The sequence below is a fragment of the Procambarus clarkii genome, chromosome 12, assembly GCF_040958095.1.
Source record: "Procambarus clarkii isolate CNS0578487 chromosome 12, FALCON_Pclarkii_2.0, whole genome shotgun sequence".
NCBI classification, from domain to species: Eukaryota; Metazoa; Arthropoda; class Malacostraca; order Decapoda; family Cambaridae; genus Procambarus; species Procambarus clarkii.
In genome coordinates this window covers 50,089,918-50,117,689 of record NC_091161.1, presented here as the reverse complement: position 1 = coordinate 50,117,689, position 27,772 = coordinate 50,089,918, and the positions used below count along the sequence as shown (strand labels likewise).

The 27,772-nt window shown below is 40.5% G+C and overlaps 1 protein-coding gene and 1 long non-coding RNA gene across 3 annotated transcripts in view; one reads left to right on the top strand and one right to left on the bottom strand.

The window, feature by feature from the left end:
* The window catches only part of LOC138363937 (uncharacterized), a 111,459-nt gene that overhangs the window by 17,997 nt on the left and 65,690 nt on the right, over positions 1-27,772 (bottom strand). The window lies entirely within an intron of this gene.
* LOC138363935 (zinc finger protein 271-like) overlaps positions 19,553-27,772 on the top strand; it is a 506,693-nt gene continuing 498,473 nt past the window's right edge. The window contains exons 1-3 of one of the 2 annotated variants that reach the window (XM_069323392.1): positions 19,553-19,861; positions 22,361-22,470; positions 22,932-23,009. The gene's annotated coding sequence lies outside the window, so the exon portion shown is untranslated. The remainder of the gene's footprint in view (positions 19,862-22,360; positions 22,471-22,931; positions 23,010-27,772) is intronic. The other variant, XM_069323393.1, reaches the window with a different exon arrangement.

The window sequence follows — 27,772 nt, the reverse complement described above, 5'->3', positions numbered from 1 at the left end:
TTTAGCCTTTTCCTTTGAAAGTGGACTTGTTTTTTCCCGTGGTAATTCAACGTTCAAGGCAAAGTGGTCACTAAGTAGTTCCCGAACAACTCGAGCCTCCCCCATAATCCCCTGAGAGTTTAAAACGCAGGCATAGTCAAGCCGTCCTCCCCTGATGTGAGTTGGTTCATTGTTTCCCAAGAGACAGGTATCTGGATGATCTTGTAGAAACTGTAACCACTTGACCCCCATTAGCATTAATACTACCCACCGACCCAAGGCTTGTGTGCCGAGCATTAAGGTCCCCAATGACCAGTGAAGGATTAGTATAAATGCAGTCAGGTAAATAGTTAGCATCGAAGCAGTTCCTGGATACATACAAATTAACTACAATAAATTCCCCTTCCCTTAATGATAATTTAACACAGACACTCTCTATACCTTGCGTTTTTGATGGCGGTTCTACTAACTCTGCTGGTATGGAGTTCTTAACATAAATCGACGTGCCTCTGATGTTATTTGCAGCGAAGAGGTGAAACCCTTTATAGCCATTTAATTTCAATAATCCTTCATTCCTATCCCCTGTCTCTTGGAGAGCTACAACATCAATATCATTTCCCATCACATAACAATGAACATCTGTAACCCTGTTTCTTAAACCATTAACATTCCATGACAACACTTTCAGTCTAGGGTGATCCATTATTAATCAATTCACTGCCTAAGTCATCCCCAATAAGTTCACTAAATGATAGCCATACCTTGTATAACATCTCCCACCTCCTCCCAAGTTCACCAGTAAAAGCGACATTACGATTCTCAAGAGATTTTTTCAGTCCTGTGACGTCCATTATTGGCCCAAATGATTCTTTCATTTTATGTGTAATTATAGGGTTCTTCCTTTCCCTACGACTATCATCATTCACACACACTTCACTTTCCTTCATTTCATCACTCAATATTTCATTTTTGTCCTCAACCACTATATCCTGACTATCCTTCACCGTTTTGTGATTTTCCTTGACCTCCTGAACGTTTAATTTAGCCTCGATGGACTCGATTCTCTGCCCCAGATTTTGGAGGAACTCACCAACTTTTTTAAGTTCAGCCCACACTTCCTTGACCATATTATTATGACCCTCTTTCTGAGCCACAGTAGCCACTTCACTCACCGTTACACTGTCACTGCCGGAGTCCTGAGTGGTGGCGTGGCTGCTTGTTGCTGGAGCCTGCCTAAGTAAAGGTGACTCCTTTACCCACGCATTCGTCCGGTTCACTGGCACTGTTTGGGGCAGACTGTTTTGCTGTGCTCCCGGTGTCTGGGTAAGAGCTCTTGCTTGCTCTGTAACATTCACCGGCCGGAGAACAGCCATACTCGGCCTCTTGCTACACACAGCCGAGCTCGCATTGTGAACACCTCCACAGTTGCAGCATCTGGGAACTATTTTCTCACCCAGATTCAGTCTGTTTCTACACACATTAGGGAGGTGAGACTTTCCGCAGAAACGACATCGTGGATCATTTTGACAGCTCCAGGATTTATGCCCCCATCTGCAGCATTTTAGGCATATTATGGGCTCTTCCACATACTTTGCTACGTGCCTGTAGCCAGCCCCGGTGATGAACACTTTCTCGGGTACGTCACCTCTCACTAGAGCCACCACCTGACTCCTAGCTTCACCTTTAATAAGGTGACGCTTGGCCCACACAAATCGTTGGTCGTCGAGTATAAACTCGGGGTCCAGAATCTGAGGGTATTTATAGATAATTACCTTCGTCAGCTTCTCGTTCCCCTCCGGTATTTCCATAAGAATTCCATCATATCCTTGCTGGCTAAAAAACGTCACTGCCTCCATAGAACCTACCGTTAAGTAAGGTCTGTTTACACCTTCCTTCAGCAGGGGCTCGAACTTGCGGTGTTCTCTACCGAGTTTGACGGTCCACAGCAGCTTCTGATGATAGGCCAGCGTGCATGAGGCAGGGAAGAGAAGCCTCCATCTCCGCTGACCCTCACCTTCCTGACATCGTTCCGTCTGTTTGTCGACATCAGTCTCGGCGTCGTTCTTCATTCTCTTGTCGTTTCCGTTAAGTGTACCATTACTGTCCACACTACGCCTTGCCTCCTGTCTTCTTCGTTTCTTCTTATTCCTTGTCAGAACTTCTAGATACTCGCCCTCCTCGTCTGACTGGCTGCTTTCAGAGTCCATGTTAATAACGCCGTGAGAAGTAGCCATGTCTTCTGGTGACTGAGTCTCCATCTCAGTACCCAGCATGGGGGGAGGGGGGGGGGAAGGTGCGGAGCAGGTATCTTGACCCGACCGCGTCCCAGGTAAGACTGCCCAGATGTAAGGGGAGCTGTTATATTAGTCCATAGGTGATCCAGGGTAGTGGCAGATGTTTGAGTGACTCGGGTGGGCTTGGTGATTGTGGGGATTAGCATACAGGAGTGCATGCTGTTACGGAAATAGTCAACTTGAGGGTTGTTTTGAAGACCCAGGTCAATATTGAAATCACCTCCCAGAATAATGTGATTTTTGTTGAGATTGTTATTTATGATAAGATTCCTTACATTGTCAGAGAATAAAGCTATGTTGGTATTAGGAAATCTATAGATGGCACCGATTATCAGGGAGGATTAAAGGGATTTACTGGAGAACTTGGCAAAGGTATATTCACAATAGTCGTCTCTATCACTAATGACACTATTGCAAATGAAGGTATCTTTGTAATATATTGCTGTACCGCCACCTTTTTTGTTAGGCCTGCAGTTATGAATGGCTTTATAACCAGCTAAATTGTAGAGTTGGGTATAGTCTTTACTTAGCCAAGTTTCTGTTAAAATGATGAAAGATAATTTAGTACCTAGTGCTGTAAGTAGTGCATTTATATCATCAAAATGTTTACCAAGTGACCTAACATTTTGATTGTAAACTGATAAGCAGGTGCTATTTAGAAGTTTGTTTTTTGCAAGATTTGCTGTGTAATACCTGCAATAATGATGATCAATGTGCTGATTAGTGTGGATATGGGACAGAAGATTTCGATCAGGATCAATATCAGTAAGCATATAGATAAGAATGTCACGATACAATAAGATAAGCAATTACAGGAACAGATGAAAACTAAATCTGCTGTAAAATAGAAAGTAATTATAGCAAAACACAACAATATAATAATATAACAATACAATAAGAGCTTACAAAGTATTGAGTCTGCTAAAATTAGTGAGATGGGTCTAAATAAAATAAAGAATAAAAAAGAATAAAAGTAATAATAAAGAATAATAAAGAATAAAAAATTAATGAGATGGGTTTTGGATTTCCAAGGTCTTTAGGTTTTGGAATGGGAACTATAATTGCACTGTTCTAAGAGTGGTCGAGCTCATGTCACCCATACTTCGTTGGTGAGATTCAAGAAGGCTTCTTCACCCTTTTCTCCTAGCTTGGCCAGCATGTTGTGATTTTGTTCTCACCTGGATCTGTGTTTTTAGTTTTTTGTAGCTCTCCTGAGTTCTTTCAGATTGAATGGTTGGTCTAGTTCGTCAGGTAAGGCTAAAGCATCATCTATTTTTTCCAATCTTGCTTCTTTGTCTTTGTTGGTGAGTCAGAGTTGCTTGAGGAAGTTTAGTAGAACTAGTTCTTGAAGCAAATAGATTTGCTAACCTTTCTGCTTCTTGCTCTGGATTAACATGTGGCAGAGCAGGAGGCGATTTGCCTTTGGCAATGTTGATCTGTCTCCAAATGTCGCCCAAGGATGTATGCTGATTTAGTTTGGCACACCACTCGAGCCATTTTTCTTTGATTTTGGCTGTTTCTTCGTGCACTTGATTTCGGACAGCTCTAACAACTCCTAGATTAGCTTCGGTTCTATCTCTTCTGAAACTCTTTCGTGCACAATTTAGTCTGTTATGTAGATCTTTGATCCTATAATAGTAATACCAGTGGTCCTTATGTTGTTGGGTAATTGTTTTCCTCTTGTGGATGGCGTGATTTGCTGCTCTGTCTTGCATTTACTAAATCTTTTTCCATTTCTTCGGTGTTGTCAGGAGGAGTGTAGTTTTGGTGCCAAGTTTCGAGAGCTTCCTTAAACTGTCCAATTTGCTTTGATAAAGTCCCATCCGGGCTTGGGAACTGGAGGTCTGGGAGGTAATGCAATATTAATAGCTGTTTTTGTAGCAACGGGGTCGCTAGTCAGAACATGGTCAACTGGCCAATGTCAACTCATAAATACTGGTGGAGACAAACGTGAGATCAAGCACCCCCCCCCCCCCACCAATGTGGGTTGGTTCCGTCGAGTTTCAACCAACGGAAACGGTTGAAACCGTTCAATCATTTTCCTGGTTGAACACAAGAAAAACGATGTTTTCCTTTTCCTCCATGATGATGTCGATGTGAGCAACATCAGAGTTCGCCGTCAAGAGGGCCAGAATCTCGGCCTTGGTGTAGGTTCCTCGGAACTGAACCTTGATGCAGTGGAACATGGTGCGGTTTGGCTAGCACCAGGAGCGAAGACAAAGCCCAAGTCGTTCAGCTGACTCCCCCTTCATCGGATCACAGTGCCGATGGAAGAAAGGTTTCTATCTGGATAGTGTTCTGATCGCTAATTCACATCACTGAAGAAGGCCTTCCGTCTCTTCCGGTATAAAACTCCAGACGGGAGTGGGGCTGACATTCTAAGAGTAAAGCGGTTTGAGAGAAATTATATATGACAGACCCCCACCCTATGTCATCGCCTCGCTTTACTGTGGTCAGGTGAAGATCGACGAATCACGAGCCTGCCTTCCACACTAAGTAGGTCGTTACAATTTGTAACTACAATATATAAATATGGGTCTAGTTTGTACAGGTCAATGCTAACATTAAAAATATTGGGACATTAGTTAATTGGGCCGACTTGATCAAATTTCGTTCAACAAAATTCCTGCACTTAAAATATGTATTGGCTCTGTCCAATTAATATAATGATTATATAAACTGGCATATAAATACAATGCATTAGATTGTTTGGCCCCATTCTATTCACACAATGTTGAGAAAAATACGAACTTAAATATTTACTAGTTTGTCTAAGGTTCACATACGAATCGTTACAAGGGATCGAACACACACACACACACACACACACACACACACACACACACACACACACACAAACACACACACACACACACACACACACACACACACACAAAGGGCATGGAGGAACTTCCGTAATAACAGAACACCAGAAAGTAGAGAGAGATACCAGAGAACCAGGAACGAGTATGTTAGTGTGAGAAAAGCAGCTGAGAAAAGGTATGAAAATGATATAGCTAATAAAGCCAAGACCGAACCCAAGCTACTACACAGTCACATCAGGAGGAAGACAACAGTGAAGGAACAGGTGATGAAACTTAGGGTGGGCGAGGACAGGTACACAGAGAATGACAAAGAGGTGTGTGAAGAACTCAACAAAAGGTTCCAGGAGGTCTTTACAATAGAACAGGGAGAAGTCACGGCGCTAGGAGAGGTGGCAGCAAACCAGGTGACCTTGGAAAGGTTCGAAATTACAAGAGATGAGGTCAAGAAGCACCTATTGGAGCTGGATGTGAGAAAAGCTGTTGGGCCGGATGGAATCTCACCATGGGTATTGAAAGAGTGTGCAGGAGCACTTTGCTTGCCACTCTCCATAGTGTATAGTAGGTCACTGGAAACGGGAGACCTACCAGAAATATGGACGACTGCTAATGTAGTACCAATATTTAAAAAGGGTGACAGACAAGAGGCACTGAACTATACAGGCCAGTGTCCTTAACTTGTATACCATGCAAGGTGATGGAGAAGATTGTGAGAAAAAACCTAGTAACACATCTGGAGAGAAGAGACTTCGTGACAACCCATCAACATGGGTTCAGGGAGGGTAAATCTTGCCTTACAGGCTTGATAGAATTCTATGATCAGGTGACGAAGATTAAGCAAGAAAGAGAAGGATGGGCGGACTGCATTTTTTTGGACTGTCGGAAAGTCTTTGACACAGTACCCCATAAAAGGTTGATGCATAAGCTGGAGAAACAGGCAGGAGTAACTGGTAGGGCGCTCCAGTGGATAAGGGAGTACCTAAGCAATAGGAAGCAGAGAGTTATAGTGAGGGGTGAGACCTCAGAATGGCGTGAAGTCACCAGTGGAGTCCCACAGGGCTCTGTGCTTGGACCTATCCTGTTTGCCCTTGCCTTTGCCCCACCCATAGCACTACTGTTCAACAAATTTATAGAGTGTCACACCTTCCCTGATATCCTCAAAAAAGCAAGAGTAACGCCAGTCCATAAAGGAGGCAATCCGACGGACATAAACAATTATAGACCAATATCAAATCTACCCATTCTATCAAAAATATTTGAAAAAATTATTTACAAACAGCTCTATTCCTACCTCATAAAATTCGACATACTCAGCCCCTGCCAGTTTGGCTTCCGGTCCCAAAAGAGCACCAACGATGCAATCATTAGTCTCCTTGACGTTATCTACTCAGCCCTTGACAAAAATGAGTTTCCGATTGGACTCTTCATTGACCTAAGAAAAGCCTTTGATACTGTTAATCACAACTACCTCTTACTTAAACTCCAGCATTATGGAATCCGAGGCCTTGCCCTTGACTACATCCGATCCTATCTTAGTGACAGACACCAATATGTAACCATCAATGATACAACTTCTTCCACTCTACCAATTACCGTTGGAGTGCCACAGGGCAGCATCTTAGGACCTCTTTTATTTCTTATATATATAAACGATCTGCCTAATGTCTCTAATATTCTCAAACCTATATTGTTTGCTGACGATACTACCCTTATCTATTCAAACCTCAACCCACATACACTAAATAATGTTGTGAATAATGAATTAAAAAAAGTCCACTTATGGATGTCAACGAACAAACTAACATTAAACATCAAAAAGACTTACTACATCTTATTTGGAAGCAAATCATCAAATGCAATTTAGCTACAGATAGACAACATTAACATCAGTAATAAAAATGATGGCAAGTTTCTTGGCCTATTCCTAGACAAGAGACTCAACTTCAGCACCCACATTCAACACATAACTAAGAAAGTCTCTAAGACAGTTGGTATACTCTCCAAAATCAGATATTATGTTCCTAACTCTGCTCTCCTTTCACTATATTATGCACTAATCTACCCCTATCTTAATTATGGTATCTGTGCATGGGGGTCTACCACTGCAAACCACCTTAAGCCCATCATCACACAGCAAAAATCTGCTATCAGAATAATAACTAACTCTGCTTTCAGACAACACTCAGCTCCCTTGTTTAAATCCCTAAACTTGCTAAATATTAACTCCCTCCACACATTCTCTTGTGTCAACTACACTTACAAAACCCTGTTCTTAAATGCAAACCATGCTCTGAAACTCTCCCTGGACAGATGTAATAGGACCCATTATCACCACACCAGAAATAAATATCTCTTTGATATCCCCAGGGTCAAACTTAATCTGTGTAAACACTCTATGCAAATTAAGGGACCTAGTCTATGGAACTCACTCCCTAGTGAATTGAAAAACTGTAAAACCTTTGCCTTATTTTAAAGCAAAACCAAAAAGTACCTAACTTCATCTTCTTAGTTTCCTACACTGCATGAGCTTTAAATTTGCTCTATACCTAGTGTTACCCAATCTCCTACTTTTTATGTAATATCAAACAACCTTATCATTGTGTTCATTGCTGTCTTCTTTTATGTGCTAGCCATATGTTGTATTGTGACTACCAATTTTTGTCAACTAACATTTAAGCTGTTATTGCAATCAATCTTAGCTACCTATGTGCTTTAATATACTGTACCTACAATTTTCTCTCATCTTCTCATTTTTCATTTCATGTAACTGTTATCATTTTTTGTCTATAAATTTTGCAAGTATTTACCTCCTTAAAATTTTCTTAGATTAAGGACCTGCCCGAAACGCTGCGCGTGCTAGTGGCTTTACAAGACTGTAATTACCATATTTGTATCCTCACATTCCTTAAGTACATTCTTGTATATGCATAAATAAATAAATAAATAAATAAGTTTCTGATATACGTTAATGATCTCCCAGAGGGTATAGACTCATTCCTCTCAATGTTTGCTGACGACGCCAAAATTATGAGAAGGATTAAGACAGAGGAGGACAGCTTGAGGCTTCAAGAAGACCTGGACAAGCTGCAGGAATGGTCGAACAAATGGATGTTAGAGTTTAACCCAAGCAAATGTAATGTAATGAAGATAGGGGTAGGAAGCAGGAGACCAGATACAAGGTATTACTTGGGAGATGAAATACTTCAAGAGTCAGAGAGAGAGAAAGACCTGGGGGTTGATATCACGCCAGACCTGTCCCCTGATGCTCATATCAAGAGGATAACATCAGCAGCATATGCCAGGTTATAATAATAATAATAATAATAATTTTATTTAGGTAAGGTACATACATAAAGAGATTTTACAAAGTTTGTTGGCTTTATAGATAGAGCTAGTACATACAATGCCTAAAGCCACTGTTACGCAAAGCGTTTCGGGCAGAAACGCTTTGGCTAACATAAGAACGGCCTTTAGAAACTTGTGTAAGGAATCTTTCAGAACATTATATACCACATATGTCAGACCAATCCTGGAGTATGCGGCTCCAGCATGGAGTCCATATCTAGTCAAGCATAAGACTAAACTGGAAAAGGTTCAAAGGTTTGCCACCAGACTAGTACCCAAGCTGAGAGGTATGAGCTACGAAGAGAGACTACGGGAATTAAACCTCACTTCGTTGGAAGACAGAAGAGTTAGGGGGGACATGATCACCACATTCAAGATTCTCAAGGGAATCGACAGGGTTGATAAAGACAGGCTATTTAACACAAGGGGCACACGCACTAGGGGACACAGGTGGAAACTGAGTGCCCCAATTGAGCCACAGAGATATTAGAAAGAACTTTTTTAGTGTCAGAGTGGTTGACAAATGGAATGCATTAGGAAGCAATGTGGTGGAGGCTGACTCCATACACAGTTTCAAGCGTAGATATGATAGAGCCCAATAGGCTCAGGAACCTGTACACCTGTTGATTGACGGTTGAGAGGCGGGACCAAAGAGCCAGAGCTCAACCCCCGCAAGCACAACTAGGTGAGTACCTGCAACAGATCTTGAAACAACAACTGAATTTAATAGCTTCTTTTCATCGATTTGTGCTAACCTTGCCCGAAAAATCCCAGAGACTCAGACATATGTTACCACATATCTTTCAGGCAGCTATCCAAACTCTCTTCTCTCTCCGGTCAGCCCTACAGATGTTGTGTCCATCATTCACTCGCTAAAAACCAAAGCGGGGAACATTAGTGAAATACCATCGATGGTATACAGGAGTGCCCCCCATGCCCTTGCACCACCCATAGCATTGCTGTTCAATAAATCCCTAGAGTGTCATACCATCCCTGATATCCTTAAAAAAGCAAGAGTAACGCCAGTTCATAAAGGAGGTAACACGGCAGACATAAATAATTACAGACCCATATCAAATCTACCTATATTATCAAAAATATTTTAATTTTTTTTTACAAACAGCTCTACTCCCTTATAAAATTCAATATACTAAGTCCTTGTCAGTTTGGCTTCCGCTCCCAAAAGAGTACCAATGATGGTATTGTTAGTCTGCTTGACTTAATCTTCTCAGCCCTCGACAAAAGTGAGTTTCCAATTGGACTCTTCATTGACCTGAGAAAGGCTTTTGATACTGTTAACCATAACTACCTCTTACTTAAACTCCACCAATATGGAATCCGTGGCCTTACCCTGAACTATATCCGATCCTATCTTAGTAACAGACACTAATATGTAGCCATCAATGATATACAATACAATACAATACAATACAATTTTATTTAGGTAAGGTACATACATACAATAAATTTTTACAAGGATTGGTTGACTTATAGGTAGAGCTAGTACATACAATGCCTAAAGCCACTATTACGCAAAGCGTTTCGGGCATGATAAACTTAAATGACAAGCTTAATACTAATTGAGCATAATGAGTAGAATGAAAACAAGAAATGAAAACATAGATGAAAAAGCAGCACAAATACAATTATGTCGACAAACAGCGCTCTTTAAAGAAAAACAGACATTGGTTGACAATAGAAGGGTAAGGTAGGTTACAGGGAATTTATTAGGTATAGCTTCGTTTTTAACTTAAACTGGTTGAGAGAGGTACAGTCTTTAACATGGTTGGGAAGGTCATTCCACATTCTGGGCCCCTTGATTTGTAGAGCATTTCTAGTTTGATTAAGTCGTACTCTAGGAATATCAAAACTGTATTTATTTCTGGTGTGGTGCTCATTGGTTCTGTTACAGCCTTCTATGAAGCTTTTGAGATCAGGATTGGCATTATAGTTTAGCGTTTTATATATGTATAATACACATGAGAGAATGTGCAGTGACTTAATGTCTAACATATTCAGAGATTTGAGTAGGGGTACCGAGTGATGTCTGGGGCCAGAATTGGATATTGTCCTAATAGCAGCTTTGTGTTGAGTAATTAGAGGACGTAAGTGATTTAAGTAAGTAAGTAAGTAAGAGATATAACCTCTCCTACTCTACCAATAACTGTATGGGTGCCACAGGGCAGCATCCTAGGACCCTCCTGTTTCTTATATACATCAATGATCTCCCTAATGTCTCTAACATACTTAAACCTATATTGTTTGCTGATGATACTACTCATCTACTCTGACCCCAACCCACTCATGTTAAATAAGGTTGTAAACAATTAATTAAAAAAAGTCTACTTGTGGATGTCAACCAACAAACTCACACTAAACATAGAAAAGACCTACTACATCTTATTTGGAAGCAAATCAACAAATGCAATTCAGCTTCAAATAGATAATGTAAACATTAGCAATAAAAATGATGGAAAGTTCCTTGGCCTGTACTTAGACAAGAGACTCAACTTCAGCACCCATATACAACACATAATTAAAAAGGTTTCTAAAACAATTGGTATACTCTCTAAGATACTCTCTAAGATCAGATATTATGTACCCTACTCTGCTCTCCTCTCACTCTATTATGCACTTATCTATCTCTATCTTACTTATGGTAGCTGTGCTTGGGGTTCAACCTCTGCAAACTACCTCAGGCCCATCATCATCCAGCAAAAATCTGCTATCAGGGCAATAACTAACTCTACTTTCAGACAACACACAGCTCCTCTGTTTAAATCCCTAAACATGCTAAACATAAATTCAGTTCACACATTCTCCTGTGTAAATTACGTTTATAAAACCCTTTTTCTAAGTGCAAACCCTGTTCTGAAACTCTTCCTGGACAGATGTAATAGAACACATGCCCACCACACCAGACATAAATATCTCTTTGATATCCTCAGAGTCAAACTTAATCTATGTAAACACGCTATGTAAATAAAAGGACCTAGTCTATGGAACTTACTCCCTAATGATTTGAAAAGCTGTCCAACTTTTGCCATATTCAAAAATAAAACCAAAAAGTACCTAATTTCATCTTCATAGTTTTCTACCATGGGCTTTATCTTCACACTGTACCTAGTGCTACTCAATCCCCCAATATTTGTATCTAAGCCATATTACTTTAACATTGTAATCTTAGATATCATTTGATATCATGGTTGTTGTATTGAGTGCATTTTCTACTGCATTATTCCTTGAAACTTTTCCTCGAAATGATCCTCATATTGTGCTTCAGTGAACCAATGTATAACCCTGAAATGCTATTCTCATGTATCTAGTAATCCTTGTTTCTCTATTGTGTATTATTCTGATCTGCTTTTGTGTCAATATTTCTTCAAATTACCTGTAAACATTTTTGTTGATTTTACTGTAATTATTTTACTTAAAATTATCTGTACCTGTAAAGAAAAGCAATAAAATACCTGGTAACATTTTTTATCAATTTTACTGTTAATTTATCAAAAAAAAAAACTTAGTTTAAAGACTTACCCGAAACGCTATGGGTGCTAGTGGCTTTACAAGAATGTTAATTCAACTTATTTTCTATATTCTCTGTTAACCTCCATTGTAACTTCTTGTAAAAAAATAAATAAAAATAAAATAATAAAAATAACAAAACTATTTATGATGGGTTGTTGTGTTGATTTAGGGGCGACGACGATCGTGGGATCTTATGATGGGTTCAAGCGACGATTGAGTAGTGCGCAAAGCGTCCCTCACCTGTGACGTCACAGCATCATCCGCATCCAGGAAGGGGACTGGTCAAGTCGTATACTGCAATTTCGGATACCGGGCTAGAAACAACTTCGTTCACTGAGAAGTTTGTACATACAAACCATTCCGTTCGTATATGCGCTGGTTTGTGTTCGCTGTTGTTCTCGTCTGAATAAATACATGGCACTTGTTCATATAATTAGCGCTTCCATTATTAGAATTATTTATCCATTATTAGAATAACAAGGTGCAAACCATACCCCCTTACAGTTGAAATCTATTTATTCATATACAAGAAGGTACATTGGGTTGCAAGAGTACATAACATATATTAAGAGGTACATTGTAGCAAGATTTGAGATTAAAGGATTTAAGACTAACACGTTTAGAAACAAGGCGCCCCCGAAGGAGGCTATTATTTGTTATGCACCCCATACTCAACCAGTAAGTAGTGGAGCAAAACATAGATTACATGGTCATAAAGTCTTAATCAGACCAATTCAATTCTATTTCTTTCTTTATTATGCACCCCATACCTATCCCGTGGGCGGTGGTGTAAAGGATTACAGAGGCACATAATCGGTTCAGGAACTGAACCCTCTAGTACGTTTAGCTAAGCAAATAACAATTTGTGACGCTAGTTACAAAATTATTAATATTATATATACATGTACACACTCTCATACATACATGTACACATATCTATACATATATACATACACATACATATCTAATCACCTACACAAATACACACATCAATAATCTTTGTGTCACAAGTGATCAACAAGAGGCTCACAACAGTCACTATACAAGGCACTTTACATCTATGGTGAGTCACACAGTTACTAGTCTTGCTGCACACCCACCCAACTGGGCGGCAGCTTTACAGTCATGTGCTCCACACCCACCCAACTGGGCGGCAGCTTTACTGTCATGTGCTCCACACCCACCCAACTGGGCGGCAGCTTTACAGTCATGTGCTCCACACCCACCCACACCCATCCAACTGAGCGGCAGCTTTACAGTCATGTGCAGCATTACCTACAGTAAGCAAATTTTGGATACTTCGCTAAGATTTCGAGCAGCACATCATTATGAACGAAGTACTTACACATTTCTTGGACACTATTGATGGTGTTATCTCTAAATTCCGCGATTTTTTCACATTCCATTATATAATGACGCAAAGTAAGCGAATAGTTCTGCTGACAGAGTTTACATTTAGTCAAATCTACATCAGCAGATGTTACAAACTCCCAGAGGTACTTGTTCCCCCCCTCTTTTACCTCTATTTTTATTTGTACTCAACACATTTTGTTCTTTTTACCCATTAGTTTTAAGCGTTTTTAGTGTTTTTATTCACTATTCCATTTTATTTTTATTCACTATTCCATTTTATTTTTATTCCATTAGTGTTTTTTCCTGCCCGAAACGCTTTGCGTAATAGTGGCTTTAGGCATTGTATGTACTAGCTCTATCTATAAAGCCAACAAACTTTGTGAAATCTCTTTATGTATGTACCTTTACCTAAATAAATATTATTATTATTATTATTATTATTATTATTATTATTATTATTATTATTGTAGCCGAGCCTAAGCCTAGCAGTGGTAACATCTAGAAGTCTGCTAACATTATTGGATGACCCATAGACGTGCGGTTCTTCCTGCATAATAGAATGATGATAGATGGAGTAACCGGTGTGAATTTCACTTTGCTTCAAGTCTCCGAAATTTAGTTGACGTTCCTGGGATATTGCTGCCCTCAGGCTGCTCAAAGGCAGTCCAAGTTTGTAATCAATTCCCTCTTTACGAGCAAAAGTCTTGGGCAACTCATCAGTTCTCAGTGGCTATTTTTACATTATCATTTACAACTAACTTAAGTTAAATAACAACCAGTAAACAGACTGCTGTTTTCTAATTCTAGTTCAGGAACTTCCTGGGATAAAACGCGAACATTCCTTGAGGAACTGTGAGGTGCTTATCTGTTTTTCCTCGTAACGGTCCCAAAGCTTCCACAAATGTTCCTGTTTCTCTTTATTGCCCTTGCGGCGACTGGACTTTAGCTTTTGATCAGAAACCAGTTGGTATTGCAAGGTTACCAGGGACGCCTCACGGTACAGTAAGGGGATTAAAATATATAAAGCCAAGTTGTCCCTCACTGACCTTTGATTCAGACGCTGGTGCCATCCTTCTACATCATTGTTGGTCCTCACCAGTCGTCTAAATGCACACCAGTCCCCAATTCCCACACACTGTTGCACAGCCACGTATTTTTTATGTAATGAGTTAATTGTGTCGTTAAGGGTGGACTGCTAGCCGACTTTTCTAATTCAGCAAACGCCTTACAATTATGTAGTACATACGTACCACATAAGTACGTTTGTGTTATACACGTACACACACACACACACACACACACACACACACACACACACACACACACACACACACACACACACACACACACACACACACACACACACACACACACACCTTGTCAAGCACAGGACGAAGCTCGAAAAAGTTTAATGGTATGCCAATAGGCTAGTCCCAGGACTAAAAGGCATGAGTTACGAGGACAGGCTGCGAGAAATGCACTTCATGACACTGGAAGACAGAAGAGTAAGGGGAGACATGATCACTACCTACAAAATTCTCAGAGCAATTGATAGGGTACATAAAGATAAACTGTTTAACACGGGTGGTAGGCGAACAAGGGGGACACATGTGGAAACTTAGTACCCAAATGAGTCACTGGGATGTTAGAATGAACTTTTTCAGTGTCAGAGTAGTTAATAGATGGAATGCATTAGGCAGCGATGTGGTGGAGGCTGACTCCATACACAGTTTCAAGTGTAGATATGATAGAGCCCAATAGGCTCAGGAACCTGTACACCTGTTGAGAGGCGGGACCAAAGAGCCAGAGCTCAACCCCCGCAACCACAAATAGGTGAGTATACACACAAACACACACACGTGCACACACACACGTACACACACACACACACAGACACAAACATACACACACACAGACACAAACATACACACACACAGACACAAACATACACACACACAGACACAAACATACACACACTAATGCCTCTATTCACCTTGCAGTAAATAGAAACCTGAAAGTCAGGAAGCTGCTAAAGGCTGCATCTTGGGGCTGTGTGTGTGTGTTAGATAAAAATATATGTTGTTTAGATATGATGGAGGAAAAGAGGCCGAGAGTCGGTACATTAGACAACCGACGCTTAGAAAGGCGGGGTCCAAGAGCTAACAGCTAAATCTTGGAAATAATAAATTAAAATATTTAATACACACACATATATGTTTCACATGAATTTGGCTGAGGGCACACTGAGGGATGGTGGCCCCGTCGACGGGGCAGGAAGTCGGCGGTTGATCAAAGGCCTCCCTCATCCTCCACATACCTGAGGATTTTTCCGGCCTAATTTTAAACGTAAGTAATGTCTTGGTATTTACGGCTTCAGCGGGTGGGTGGGTCCGTGGGTTTATTACACTATGAGTGAAAACAATCGCCTATTCTCTATTTTATATTGCCGCTTATAGAGCTAGAAGCTGTTGCCTCTTGTGTGCGTTGCACAAGGGGATTAATATCTGGATTAATATCTTTCAATATTTCCAGTATTTTTTAAGGTATCGCTTAAATACCGAAGATACTGCTATTGGACACCGCTTAATTGACAATGTCTCAACAACGCAGGCTGAAGATGTGCGTGGCTCCTGCTATTGCAATGTTGCTCATTTGCTTTTCAATGATGCGCCTTAGTTGTCCCCTCTCTAACTTACCGTTCTAAATACCCCTTCTCCATCTCTCGCAAACATTCCCCCTCATACATCTCCCCCCTTTTCTTCTGTCCCCCTGTCCATCTTTGTCCCCCTGTCCCTCACTTTGTCCCCTTGCCCACATTTTCTGTCCTCTGTCCCCGATCCCTTTCCCCCTGTCCCCTGTCCCCTTGTCCCCCCTTTCCATCTCTCTGTCCCCCTGTCCCTCTCTATCCCATTGTCCCTCTCTCTGTCCTCCTGTCTCTCTCTGTCCCCCAGTTCCTCTCTGTCCTCCTGTTCCTCTCTCTGTCCCCCTGTCCATCTCTCTGTCCCCCTGTACCTCTCTGTCCCCCTGCCCACTCTTTCTGTCCGCTGTCCTTCATCAGTCCCCCTCCCTTTCCTCCAGTCCCCCTATCCATCTCTGTCCCCTTGTCCCTGTCTCTGTTCCCCTGTCCCTATCTCTGCCCCCTGTACCTCTCTCTGTCCCCCTGTCCGCCCTTTCTGCCCCCCTGTTCATGTCTTTCTCTGTCTGTCCCTGTCCCTCCCTCTGTCCCCCTGCCCACTCTATCCCCTGTCTCTCCTCTGTCCCCTCTCTCTTGGTCTCCTGCCCCCTCTCCTCCCTCTGTCCCCCGGTCCCCCTCTCTAACCCTGTCCCTCTGTCTCTGTCCCTCTGTTCCTGTCCCTCTGTCTCTGTCCCTGTCCCCTTCTATGTCCCTGTCTCCCTCTCTGTCCCACTGACCCCCTCTGTTCCCCCGTCCCTCCTCTGGCCCTGTCCGTCTGTCCCTGTCCCTCTGTCTCTGCCTCTCCTCGTTTCTGCCATTCTCTGTGTCAGCCTATCTCTCTGTCTCTTTCCTCGCTCTATCTCTGTCATTCTCTCACTGACTTTGCAAATCCTTATCTATCCGTCAGGGACATTCTCTCCCTGACTCTGTCTATATCTATTTCTCTGTCTCGGTCTTCATCTCTTTCTCTCCTCTCTCTCTCCTTACATACATACATACATTTATTTAACACATGTGGTACACGCACAAGGGGACACAGGTGGAAGCTGAGTACGCAAATGAGCCAGAGAGATTATAGAAAGAACTTTTCAGTGTCAGAGTAGTTAATAAATGGAATGCATTAGGCAGTAATGTGGTGGAGGCTGACTCCATACACAGGTTCAAATGTAGATATGTCAGAGCCCAGTAGGCTCAGGAATCTGTACATCAGTTGATTGACGGTTGAGAGGCGGGACCAAAGAGCCAAAGTTCAACCCCCGCAACCACAACTAGGTTAGTACATACATACATACATGCATAAGATATAAAACAGTGGAGGATTCCCAGGTAGAACAATCAACCAGGTTAGTGCATACATACATACATACATACATACATACATACATACATACATACATACATACATACATACATACATACATACATACATACATACATACATAAGATATAAAACAGTGGAGGATTCCCAGGTAGAACAATCAACCACAATGCCCATTACCCCTTTACCCTGTAGTCCTTAACTACACAACTATACAAGAGTCATTAACACGTATAATGGCTGATCCCCCATCACGATAGCATGAAGACCAATTGCCTGACCCGCAGTCCGTCTTGCTCCTCAAATAATTTTCGGGTTAACATGAAAACGTCTCTCGAGTTTATCTCTCTAATGTTGTTTTCCCATCTTTCATTTTATCAGCTTAGTTCCTTTATTATGCCCCAATTACTCATCCATTGAGCGGTAGTTAAACTGAACCCAAATTTAAAAAAAGTTCCTTTTGCTAAGCAAGCTACAGTCTTGATAATGTCAGATATATTGTTTGTTAACACATTTCTCAACAATGAACAGTCAGTTTTATCAAGCTAACATATCCTAACACAACGAGTGAGAGTATTAACTGGTCTAATTATTGTATTAGACCAGTATATATTATTAGATTATACTGGTATAATAATATATATATATATATATATATATATATATATATATATATATATATATATATATATATATATATATATATATATATATATATATATATATATATATATATATATATATATATATATATGTGTGTGTGTGTGTGTATATATATATAGTGCCTGTTCATTACAACTATTTAACACTGGGAAGGGATCAGGATAAGGATTTGGGATGGGATGGGGAGGAATGGTGCCAAACCACTTGGACGGCGGTCGGGGATTAAACGCCTAGGACTGCTACTGTGCATTACATTACTAACTTACCTGAGAGTCTATATCCCTACATGTCAATGTTTGTGTATACTGGTAATGTGAGGAACATACAGAAGATAAGGGTAGCTGAACACCACAAAATGCTGAAGGACAACTTTATTAAAGTTGCATAATGAAATGTGTAAGTACTTCATTCATAATGATGTGCTGCCCGAAATCTTAGCGAAGTATCCAAAATTTGCTTACTGTAGGTAATGCATGCACATGACTGTAAAGCTGCCGCCCAGTTGGGTGGGTGTGGAGCACATGACTGTAAAGCTGCCGCCCAGTTGGGTGGGTGTGGAGCACATGACTGTAAAGCTGCCGCCCAGTTGGGTGGGTTTGCAGCAATACTACTAACTGTGTGACTCACTATAGATGTAAAGTGCCTTTTATAGTGACTGTTGTGAGCCTCTTGTTGATCACCTGTGACACAAAGATTATTGATGTGTGTATTTGTGTAGGTGATTAAATATGTATGTGTATGTATATATGTATACGTATATATATATATATATATATATATATATATATATATATATATATATATATATATATATATATATATATATATATATTTATATATATATATATATATATATATATATATATATATATATATATATATATATATATATATATATATATATATATATATATATATATATATATATGTGTGTGTGTGTGTACATGTATGTATGAGTGTGTGTACATGTGTATACAACATTAATAATTTTGTAACTAGCGTCAAACATTGTTATTTGCTTAGCTAAACGAACTAGAGGGTTCAGTTCCTGAACCGATTATGTGCCTCTGTAATCCTTTACACCACCGCCCACGGGATGGGTATGGGGTGCATAATAAAGAAAGAAATAGAAGAAATTGAAATTGCATAATACGGTTATTGGCTTTCAATAATAGTAAGATAAAACAATGAGGACCAAATGGGAGACCAGTGATCAGATGAATATTACAGACTCAAGGGTAGCCTTCTCTTCTTGTATATAAATGAAAAAATAAATTCGTTTGTTTAATTCTAATGCTTGTAGGCGAGAACAGTTGTGAACGCCAGCTAGCGCACAAGTACATGAGCGCCCAAAATACTTTTACACAAAAGACATGTACAGACAGGCGTGTAGCTTCTGACTTCTTTTTTATTGATTAATATTAAATATTAGGCGCTTACCTATAATAGTTATCATTTTATACATGTATAACTCTCACATAATAAATATAAAAGGAGTTTATCCAAAAACTGACAGAAGTGTTGTGTTTTGTGCGTTGTATCGAGTTTGTGGGCATTCGGGTGTGTTGTGTTTACGCTGGCGGGCGGCGTCCTTACCAACTCCGGATTATGTCTATTACATCACTAAACTTCATTTAATAAATATATGCCTGTTAAATAGAAGATTTTAATTGTTAATAGCATTATATTGTCGTTTTAATATGGAACACGTACACATATGCGAAACGTCGAAAGCTGGTGTCCGAAGTGGTAAAAATATTAGTGTGCGATGTTGTCAATGTACGGAGTGTCTTGTATCCGCCAGGAAAATCAACAAAGCCGTCAGTTTGTGGTCCGTGCAGTCAGCAAGAAGACAAACACTTCATGCAATCACGCAAATATTATCGTAAGTAAACACTTATATTTTATAATATTATTAGACTGGTGCTGGCTATAGTGCTGGTGTATTAAGTGGCGAGGGGCAGTGGTGGTGTATTGAGAGGTGAGGGGCAGTGGTGGTGTATTGAGAGGTGAGGAGCAGTGGTGGTGTATTGAGAGGTGAGGGGCAGTGGTGGTGTATTGAGAGGTGAGGGGCAGTGGTGGTGTATTGAGAGGTGAGGGGCAGTGGTGGTGTATTGAGAGGTGAGGGGCAGTGGTGATGTATTGAAAGGTGGGGGGCAGTGGTGGTGTATTGAGAGGTGAGGGGCAGTGGTGGTGTATTGAGAGGTGAGGGGCAGTGGTGGTGTATTGAGAAGTGAGGGGCAGTGGTGGTGTATTGAGAGGTGAGGGGCAGTGGTGGTGTATTGAAAGGTGAGGGGCAGTGGTGGTGTATTGAGAGGTGAGGGGCAGTGGTGGTGTATTAAGAGGCGAGGAGCAGTGGTGGTGTATTGAGAGGTGAGGAGCAGTGGTGGTGTATTGAGAGGTGAGGGGCAGTGGTGGTGTATTGAGAGGTGAGGGACAGTGGTGGTGTATTGAGAGGTGAGGGCAGTGGTGGTGTATTGAGAGGTGAGGGGCAGTGGTGGTGTATTAAGAGGCGAGGAGCAGTGGTGGTGTATTGAGAGGTGAGGGGCAGTGGTGGTGTATTGAGAGGTGAGGAGCAGTGGTGGTGTATTGAGAGGTGAGGGGCAGTGGTGGTGTATTGAGAGGTGAGGGGCAGTGGTGGTGTATTGAGAGGTGAGGGGCAGTGGTGGTGTATTGAGAGGTGAGGGGCAGTGGTGATGTATTGAAAGGTGGGGGGCAGTGGTGGTGTATTGAGAGGTGAGGGGCAGTGGTGGTGTATTGAGAAGTGAGGGGCAGTGGTGGTGTATTGAGAGGTGAGGGGCAGTGGTGGTGTATTGAGAGGTGAGGGGCAGTGGTGGTGTATTGAGAGGTGAGGGGCAGTGGTGGTGTATTAAGAGGCGAGGAGCAGTGGTGGTGTATTGAGAGGTGAGGAGCAGTGGTGGTGTATTGAGAGGTGAGGGGCAGTGGTGGTGTATTGAGAGGTGAGGGGCAGTGGTGGTGTATTGAGAGGTGAGGGCAGTGGTGGTGTATTGAGAGGTGAGGGGCAGTGGTGGTGTATTAAGAGGCGAGGAGCAGTGGTGGTGTATTAAGAGGTGAGGAGCAGTGGTGGTGTATTGAGAGGTGAGGGGCAGTGGTGGTGTATTGAGAGGTGAGGGGCAGTGGTGGTGTATTGAGAGGTGAGGGGCAGTGGTGGTGTATTGAGAGGTGAGGGGCAGTGGTGGTGTATTGAGAGGTGAGGGGCAGTGGTGGTGTATTGAGAGGTGAGGGGCAGTGGTGGTGTATTGAGAGGTGAGGGGCAGTGGTGGTGTATTGAGAGGCGAGGGGCAGTGGTGGTGTATTGAGAGGCGAGGGGCAGTGGTGGTGTATTGAGAGGCGAGGGGCAGTGGTGGTGTATTGAGAGGCGAGGGGCAGTGGTGGTGTATTGAGAGGCGAGGGGTAGTGTAGTGGTGGTGTATTGAGAGGTGAGGGGCAGTGGTGGTGTATTGAGAGGTGAGGGGCAGTGGTGGTGTATTGAGAGGTGAGGGCCAGTGCTGGTGTATTGAGAGGTGAGGGGCAGTGGTGGTGTATTGAGAGGTGAGGGGCAGTGGTGTATTGAGAGGTGAGGGGCAGTGGTGTATTGAGAGGTGAGGGGCAGTGGTGTATTGAGAGGTGAGTGGCAGTGGTGATGTATTGAGAGGTGAGGGGCAGTGGTGGTGTATTGAGAGGTGAGGGGCAGTGGTGGTGTATTGAGAGGTGAGGGGCAGTGGTGGTGTATTGAGAGGTGAGGGGCAGTGGTGGTGTATTGAGAGGTGAGGGGCAGTGGTGGTGTATTGAGAGGTGAGGGGCAGTGGTGGTGTATTGAGAGGTGAGGGGCAGTGGTGGTGTATTGAGAGGTGAGGGGCAGTGGTGGTGTATTGAGAGGTGAGGGGCAGTGGTGGTGTATTGAGAGGTGAGGGGCAGTGGTGGTGTATTGAGAGGCGAGGGGCAGTGGTGGTGTATTGAGAGGCGAGGGGCAGTGGTGGTGTATTGAGAGGTGAGGGGCAGTGGTGGTGTATTGAGAGGTGAGGGGCAGTGGTGGTGTATTGAGAGGTGAGGGGCAGTGGTGGTGTATTGAGAGGTGAGGGCCAGTGCTGGTGTATTGAGAGGTGAAGGCCAGTGCTGGTGTATTGAGAGGAGAGGTACTGTGCTGCACATACAGTATATAAAAACAGCATAATATTTTAATCACAAGCAGGGTTTCCTAATGGCTCCTTGAGACTTATGTGCAAAGTACTTAACCCAGTGATAAGTTCCAAATAATGTGTGTCGTATTATTAAACATCTCTTTAGAAAGCTGATTTATGTTATTTCTTAGTGTTCACTACTACTAGGTAATGATAAATATATATCTCACTGATATATTATTAATTATATTCAGCTATTGCAGATGATTTTGATGCTGCAAACCGGAGATGCATAGCTGCGGAAGACACGTCTGAAGTGGAAACTTAAAACGAAGCTTCAGATATGAAGCAAAGAATGCCAAGAATAGCAAATGTAAGCATTGAAAACCTAGTTCAGTAATGAAAAAAATTCACAAAATTGACATACTGTGCATTATTTCATCTCATTGTCAATCATATTTAATGATTTTTTTTTATGGAGTAATTTTTGCTATGTTGATAGTGCTCGTTGTGTGTCTGCAGGTGCATTCATTGTGTGTATGATGCCAGGTGTTAAAGTATTATTTCTTACTCGTTCATGCTCTCATTTAGACGTTTGGCCTCGATGAAGTTCAGTCTTGTGACTGGTATGTGGCACGTTTCTGTTGAAATGTAGTCTTTTTCGAGACTACATTTCAAATATTACCTAACATACATGGCTACTCCCTCTCCTTGTCTAATATATCTGTGTGAAATAGATTAAATCCATTTATTTGATATTCATCTAATAGTTCTCTATTTTCTACATTCAGCCATGTTTTGGTAAGTGCAATAATATGTATTGTTTCATTGCAGATAAGAGATTCCAGATCGTTCCAGATTTCCAAAGTACTGAAACGCACACCATACAGGCTTGGTGGATCTCGGTGCAAGGTAAAATAATTTATTTACTTGTACAGTATATATTTTTAGCTAATTATCAGTATATAAAACCACAGTACTTAATTTTATCAGTGTCAAAGACACAATTACATCTTACTCATAAATACCATTATATACCTCACTTGTGGTAACATATACACACATTAAGTGTATTATGTAGCATTATCTGTAATCAACTGATTTTCAGAGCTGCTCATTACAAAATATTCTTTTAAAAAAGTGTTTCTTAACAATAGGAGCATTTCATTACAATATATCCATAATCAACTATATCAAACCCTATTACAGGTAAAACCAGTAGGCATTCTACTGTATTTTATCAAACCCCTATTAGAATAATAGATCTTGTAATGATTTTGCAAAAATAGTGCCATTTACTATTTTTAAAATATTATTAAAAAAATTACCGATATGGTGCATTCGGATGACAAACCAAATTTTTCACTTTTAACAATTGAGCACCTGCTACATCCAGATTCCTGGGAGGAAAGGAAGGACGATCTTTGGAATCATTACCTAAGTAGACAGGAAAGCTCATTTATCAAAATACATTAACATTATACATATTTTGATCAAAATAGAAAATATCACGGAAACTCCGAAACTCGGAAAAATCCAGATGACATCTATAAACAAATCCCCTTTTCCTAGTTCTGCATCTCTCCTTTGGAATAAATTTTGTTGTGCCTTTATCATATTTTTCACAAAACTTGACATACATCTCATTTACTTCATGTCCTAACAGCAAGTGTTTGTCAAATTCCTTAAGGAAATATCTGAGTTCCCCATAATGACCTCTCCACAAATCAGGTTTTTCAACTGCTTCAAGCTTATTTTCTAACAGATTATAATGCATTGCATACTTTATTCCCAAAAAGACATGGTCACTTTTACCCAAGGGAGGGAGGTACTGAATGACAAATATCTCTCCCTCTTTCCTTGTAAATATAACATCCAGAATGGAGGGAACATCCCCTTCCCTCATCCTCGTAGCTTGTTTAACATGTAGAAACATGAATGTTTACAGGATGAGGTTTACAAATCTACAAGTCCAAAAATCCTCTGTTCTATCTTAGCAAAGCTTAGCTTAGCCTACTATATTGAACTTTAACTTTATAACAAAACAAATCAAAAGGGTTTGCAATAATATTAGTTGAAAAATTCTACCAATTTTTGTTTTTCAGTGTTAATAGTAAAAATGCTTATGTTTTTATTGTTAAATTTCAGAGTAATATCAGTTTGAAGATATTTAAGAATAAATATGGCTAGGTCCCTTTAGTGTATAAATGTATATTATCCACCAAAAAATTCACACAAACAAAAATTGTTAATTGTAACAAACTTTTTCTAGTTTGTGTCCTGAAGTAAATTTCTATCAAACCTCACTGGAAAATTCATTGGGGTTGTATGTTTATTGTTAGTATGATATACAGTCTACTGATCAAGTGAACTAGGTACTATTTATCATCCAAATGCACCAATATGTCTTCATTCTTCCCAGATGAAGGAACTAGGTAACGTTCATCATCTGAATGCACCATCTGCAATGCATCATCTGAATCCTTTCCCACACTCATGACACACAAGAGGTTTATCAGCTGTATGCACAATCCTGTGAGTTTTTATAAGTCGCAGATGATTGAATCCCTTGCCACACTCAAAACATTCACGAGGTTTATCATCCGTATGCACAGTCATGTGACTAATTGTACTAGAACGTTTCCCAAATCTTTTCCCTGCATTCAGCACACTTGAAATGTTTAGCACCTGTTTGTAGTGTCCTATGCACATTTATATATATATATATATATATATATATATATATATATATATATAATATATATATATATATATATATATATATATATATATATATATATATATATATATATATATATATATATATATATATAATATATATATATATATATATATATATATATATATATATATATATATATATATATATATTCCGCGCCCGTCAGGAAAGACGGCTGAATGCCTACCACATGCGCTGCCTTCGACACATCTTGGACATCACCTGGCAGGACAAGGTGACAAACAACAACGTCTTGGGGAGAGCAAGAATCACCAGCATGTACACAATGCTGAAACAGAGATGAATGCGCTGGCTCGGGCACGTTGTGCGAATGGGCGACGGCAGGATCCCCAAGGATCTCCTGTATGGAGAGCTGAGGCAGGGAAAGCGTCCAGTAGGCAAGCCCCAGCTACGGTACAAAGACGTATGCAAAAGGGACCTGAAAGCCATGGACGTCGATCTTGCTATATGGGAGACACTGGCTACAGACCGTTCAGCCTGGAGGCAGTCTGTTCAACGAGGTCTCTCCAAGTTCGAGGAGTCACTTGCCAAGGAATCGGAGGCAAAGAGACAGAGAAGGAAAGCCGGTAACCAGGAAGACAGACCAGAATCGGACTTCGTTTGTGCTCGGTGTGGGATGGACTGCCACTCTCGGATTGGCCTCATCAGTCACACCAGACGCTGCACCAGGATTGACAACTAGGGCGCAACTCCATAGTCTCCCGAGACTGAAGGATGCCTACTACTATATATATATATATATATATATGTCGTACCTAGTAGCCAGAAGTCACTTCTCAGCCTACTATTCAAGGCCCGATTTGCCTAATAAGCCAAGTTTTCCTGAATTAATATATTTACTATAATTTTTTTCTTATGAAATGATAAAGCTACCCTTTTCACTATGTATGAGGTCAATTTTTTTTATTGGAGTTAAAATTAACGTAGATATATGACCGAACCTAACCAACCCTACCTAACCTAACCTAACCTATATATATAGGTAAGGTTAGGTTAGGTAGCCAAAAAAAGCTAGGTTAGGTTAGGTTAGGTAGGTTAGGTTGACGAAAAAACATTAATTCATGAAAACTTGGCTTATTAGGCAAATCGGGCCTTGCATAGTAGGCTGAGAAGTGAGTTCTGGCTACTAGGTACGACATATATATATATATATATATATATATATATATATATATATATATATATATATATATATATATATATATATATATATAAATATATATTATATTATATATATATTATATACATATATATATATATATATATATATATATATATATATATATATATATATATATATATATATATATATATATATATATATATACATATTTACGAAACGCGCTCAAGTGTCGCGTCAGACTAGAAATAAAAATGAATTTTGGAGAATTGATTTTTTAATTACCTCCAACAGTGAAAAGAAATGTACGAAAGATTGAGAAAATTCGTGTTAGAATTATTAATCTTACTTTTTCGGTCATATTTAATAATATATATATATATATATATATATATTATATATATATATAAAGGCGGTACATTAGGTTTGAGTACATAGCATTGATGTTTTTAAATTATTGTAAAGCAATTAACACCCATAGAGCTTTGGGAGGTCCTAAATCAACAGATAATTTTAAGTTGGCCTGGTTGGTCCGTGAGCCCGGTTTGTCCGGCACTTATAATATTAATATTTATTACACGTATTATATTTGACTGGCAGTCTGTCCATGCAATGTTGCAAGGCTCTTGGTTTCTTAGATTTGCCAACAATTACACATGTGATTGTCTGTTCCGTCAGCATTCGCACACATCATGGCCAAGAGCCTGTCCTTGTTGACCTTACATCCTGGCACACAACCCTCACTCCTCATTGCTAGAGATTTTTCTGGTAAACTCTTCCAATACAACCCAGTTTCATCTCCATTATAAATTTGATACGAATATAAATTATTTGCCACAATGTATGCTCTTAATTTCTTTTTAAATGGTTCTACACTGCTTTCATCTGCACTCAATTTTTCACCGACAATTTTCCTCTTCACAATATTGTGCCTACCCTTGAACCTTGCAACCCACCCTTCACTCGCTTCAAAATTCTTTATTCCAAGGCTTGCAGCAAACCTGCTTGCAGCATTTTGTATTTCTGGCCATGAATTGTCAGGCCAGCTGTGCAGTGCTTAGCAAACCACTTGTACACAGCCTCATCCAACTGTACATGCGTCAAAGTTTTCATAGTCTTTCTACCACACCCTCTGCTAGTGCTTGCACCTTCACTTTTACAGGTTGAAGTGAATTTTATAAGTTATTCTTTTTGTTTCCTTATATCAGAAACCGTACTAGTGCCTATATTAAATTCCTTGGCAACACTTGAGGTCGACTGGCCATTTTCACAAAATTGTATAACACATAGCTTGTCCTTAATTGTTAGGACAACCTTCTTCCTCTTAACATCTCCAGAACGATTCATGCTGCTACCAGACATAGTCTTGGTCAAAAATGTTCAAAGTTACTATGAAAATAAAAAAAAGTTATTTAAAAAAATATTTCACTAATGGTGCAGCACTGTGAGGGTAGAGAGCACATGGCTTGACCAGGCCTGGACGGGTCCAGTCGGGGCAGGGAGGAGGCACGTTATGTAGGCCACCAGCAGCAAAAAAAAAAATATTTTTGAAGGAAACTTCAGCCTGTGCAAATTGTTTTTAGGAATCTTGCATGATATTTTTTTTTTTACATATTTACTAGTATTTCTTTTGACTTTGGCTATGATGAATTGTTCTAAAATCGATGGTAATTCCTGTACTGTAGTCTATAGGCCGCTCCCCCATCCAACCCTTATCCCCCCAGGTGGTCCCTCCCAATGCTCCCCCCTTTCCCGACACCACCCACCCTCCCCACCCCCTCCTACACCATGCGC